This window comes from Ciconia boyciana, chromosome 2 (genome assembly GCF_034638445.1).
Source record: "Ciconia boyciana chromosome 2, ASM3463844v1, whole genome shotgun sequence".
Lineage (NCBI taxonomy): Eukaryota > Metazoa > Chordata > Aves > Ciconiiformes > Ciconiidae > Ciconia > Ciconia boyciana.
The window spans coordinates 56,660,980-56,665,222 of record NC_132935.1 but is presented as its reverse complement, the minus strand read 5'-3'; the positions used below and the strand labels follow the sequence as shown (position 1 = coordinate 56,665,222).

General features: G+C 41.7%; 1 long non-coding RNA gene across 1 annotated transcript; it reads right to left on the bottom strand.

The window, feature by feature from the left end:
* Window positions 1–1,126: 1,126 nt before the first annotated feature.
* On the bottom strand, window positions 1,127–3,684 carry LOC140647750 (uncharacterized). The gene is made up of 3 exons (XR_012040949.1): window positions 3,435–3,684; window positions 3,106–3,187; window positions 1,127–1,234 (listed from the first exon to the last, which is right to left on the bottom strand). It is a non-coding gene; the product is annotated as an uncharacterized lncRNA (long non-coding RNA).
* Between the last annotated feature and the right edge of the window lie 559 nt (window positions 3,685–4,243).

The window sequence follows — 4,243 nt, the reverse complement described above, 5'->3', positions numbered from 1 at the left end:
TTTTCTTTGTCTCAATTACTGGGCATATTTGAAATTTTACATTGTATTAAATGAAGACTATTATCCAAGCAAAACTATGAAGTGTAAGCTTAAGCATTGAAATCTATACTATTAACTCAAGGCTAGCCCATACTACAGAGTGAAGCCTTTTAAAGAATACTATACAATACATTTTGGATCTAAGCTTTTCAAAGCAGGATATGCAGGATTAAGGCTACATTTAAATCCAAACATGATAAAAGGAAAAAACTACTTTATAGCGATGTTATGTAAGAACTTACATGGGGAAATAATTCATCCCCTGGTTATATCTTGTAAAGGTATCAGGAGGGAAAAAGATATTTTAAAACATTAATTCTTTTTTTTTTGTCCTTATCTGATCTGATACCATAAATACTAAAATACTTTAATCCAAACTGTATGGCTATTGCCATCACACTGCAGAGCTCATTTTGTTTGTGAGGCTCCGTTCTGTATCTTCTGTTTCAGCATACTTCGATTTCTCTTCAGTACCAGCTCGGCTCTGACATTTTGGGATTTTGTGACCACTGAAATACTTAGCTTTGTGACGCTTTTCAAATAACTGCAGCATTATCTGTACTATATTCCATTTTCAAGTTTGTGACAGATATTCTCAGTACTGACTCAGTCTTGAAGCTACTTGCGTTTTCAGGCAAAAATGCTAAGATTACACTATCCTTTGGGACTACGTATGCTGCCTACATAATATATATATATTTTGTAAGCAGCTTAGGATAGGAATCGTGTATTATATAAAGTGGAGCATATAACCAATGCCCTTATTTAGTAATAACCCATGTTCTCACTCCTTCTGACTGTAGTGCCCAGTGGCAGGCTGGGATTTATTCAGGAGAAGATAAGTGGTAGCACAATAACATCTACTAAAATACACTCATTATTCCTGCCTTTCTCATTCGAAGTTGAAGATGAGCAAGCAGCCAGCGGCATAACCTCCTTGGTAATCGATACACATAAGAGGCTCCTAGGTCCTCTCCGGGTCGTTCCATCTTCCACCTCCCCAGGAATAAACGCTGTGATGAAGACGGCAGCATTATCCGCAGGAGGGTACTGCTGCTCCCCTCCCTCCCTCCCTCCCCCAGGGTCCCAGAGAAATACACTGCCTTTGAAACTCACGTGCCAGGATATGATTCAAAGAGTTATGGTTCCTGATTCTTGCTACAGTCCGCTCTTGCTGCTTTATTTACTTGGCAGGCTGAGGGAGGGAGGAGGGAACTGGATTAGCCTCCAAACCCCGCAACAAAAGGCAGAAAAGCTCTGCCTTAGGCTTTTAATAATCTGCATTTCCAGAGAATTACTGAATATGCCGGAATTACCTCCAGAAAATTTGGCGTATTTTAAAATAGCTATTCACAGCACTTAAGAAACACTTCACATCAAAATAGATTTGAAACCAACAGGAGTTTTGTTCTGATCTGCTAACCACTGTCACATACCATAAGAGAGGAGCAAAGCTAAATGATGACACCAGGCTGCTGGATTAGCAGAATTTAGTTATTATTTAAAGTCCCTGAGGTTTTGCTTTATCTACTTTACCTTTAGATGTATAAATGTTACATAGATAAAAATGATCAGAACCACTGGGATGGGAGTATTGGGAAAAAGACGGGGAAACAATTCAGGTTTTTGGTCAAGTGAATAATTATCTTCCCATTTGTAAAGACCTTTACAGCTGAGAGAGGACTACAGTATTTCCCTGAACATAACGTGGGGAGAGGACTGGGGTATTGGTTTTGCTGATTTATTTTTTTTAACAGAGGAAGAAAACTACCTAGTCTTTGCTCGTGGTATTAGACACATATCATGCAATGGCTCAAAACGCTAATTTGCTTAATTGCATTAGTCCACTCCCCTCCTGTTATGGGAATTCAAGCTTCAATGGCAAATTCAACCTCCTAATGAGATTATGGTGACGTTCCCAGTATGAGGCTGTGGGGTGGCAGTAAGATGGGCACGGGAGCCACGCGTTTCCTTGGTGACTGGCTGAGTGGTTAACCCTGGTAAGAAAGGGTGGAGGGAAGAGTCAGTTTGAGTGACAGTGCTTCATCCTTTAAACTTCAGTTAATGGCTGAGCAAAGCAGAAATAGTGCCAAGCAATGACCATGGGGAAATTACCCTTGTTTTAATCTCTGTCTCTTCCAGCTGATGTCAGTAGAAGGGGACAAGACAAAGGACCTCAAGCAGTGGTAAAGATCATTAAAAAAGAAGCATATAAAGCCATGGACATCACTGTGCCATCTATTAAATATTAATTTCAGTTGAATGCAGACATTTTTCTTTGTTATGCTGTTTGATGCTATATTATACATTTAATCCATTTTGTATAGTTTTATTCCTTTTTAAACCTCCTTTGTAATGAAGGTGCCTTCTAGTCAGCTCCACCAGCTAATCAAATTGCTTTCTCTTCATTACTCACACTGAGCTTTCAAAGCCTGAAGCCTAAGCTAACTGGAATATATGGTCACAATTTAAGTTCTGTGGAAGAGCTGAAACTATGCCAGAATCACAGCACAGAGCTGTGTTGTTATTGATGTTATATCGAGAGCAGGTGAGATGCTTTTGAATTAGGGAGTATTCAGTCACAAACATGTCCAGTACATGTACAGTAGTAAAACGTGTGTGTTTATCATTCACAGCCTCCTGTGGAAACAACTAATAGTCTTTTTTGCCATTTATCCAATAAATTGTGTTAAGACAAATGTAGGGCAACATTAAAGAGGTGATGTCTGTGAATGGAGAAAGACAAGAATTTGGGGGGGACATTATTTTTTCCCAAGGCAAAGATATTTCTGAGTCAGAGGACAACATTGCCCACATGCAATTAAGCAGTTTATAACCCACACACGGATCCCCTGAGCCCAGTTTAGTTGACAGCAGTGCAAACCTAGAGGATTTCCATCGCAGCCAGTAAAGTTAAGCTGTTGTCAAATACACTCATAAAGGCAAAAGTGTTCCCACTTTCACAAGACTGCATATGAGAGGAAAGACTGGAGGTGCAGGCCTGTGGGTAAACCTGAACAAAGGGCTCCAAAGGCTACGTGAATCCGAAAGTGATAGAAAACTTACCCTGACCACCGAGCACCACCGGCGGGAGATGTGCCTCTCTGGCACGCGGCTGCTGCCCGGGAGGGCGGCGGGGAACAGCGTCCTGGTGCAAGGGCGAGAAGAAAAAGAGAGACCATCAGTACATGAAACCAACAGCAGCAACTTCTAATTCCTCTACGCTCTAATTCAGTACAACCGAGAGTGTCATCAATTGCTGAAATCTTTTCACTACTTTTAAACCTTAGGGAGCAAATGGAAATCACATTTTAAAGACAGAAACTTAATTAGGGTTTTTGAGAGCTAGTCATTTGCCGAAGGAGAAGAGACAAGGCCAGTTCTACATTCCTTACCTCTTCTCTCCTCTGGGAAGGTTTCTGATGTCTGCTGCTGATCCACATGGTGTTTCTTTTATTGTGGATTTGACTGTGATGGCTCCCGGCAGATCATTTTGACGTAGCTGGTCATCAGGATTAAAATAGAAGAATCAATGGGTTTTTCAGTTTGTTTGTGTTTTTGTTTTCCTCAGCACTTTTAGGAAAGCCTGTAATTCTTATAATCACATCCTGACCTCAGTTCTCAAGATCTGTTTTCGAAGATACCTACACTGTAATCAAAGTTGCCATTACGGCATGGCTAGGCATACCTGCAGTGGCTTTCATCTAGCTAGATTCAGATTAAAGGTTTCTGCCACCTTTGGGCTGCTGAAGCCAATGGCAGGGAGTCTGTCGCAGCAGAGGCACCCTTACAGCCCCACAGGGAATGCTGGGCACCTGCTTGCAAGGGCTGTGGGCTTGGTGGCCCTTCCCATGACAGCTCCTGCCTACCTGGCTCTGCCAGACTCACACCTTTGCCTCCTAGAAATACCTCGTTACCCCTGTCATGATTGGATTGTCTGTAGTTAGGTCTTCAAAACATGACCTTCTTCACTCCTTCAGCCCAAGTATTTATTAAGTGCATGGCCAGTTTTGCTCATTAAGCTCTCGCAGTTCATGTGGGCTGAGAGTTTAGCTCCAAACGTAGCAGCTACTGTTCTGGCTGTGATACACATCTGTGGCTCCTCCTCTTCAGCTCTGGATTTTTTTCTGAAAATTTTTCCTTCTCAGCTTTCTTCAAGCTTCTTTGTTGTTTCTTGTTGGTCTAGAGCCCAAGAGAAGACGTG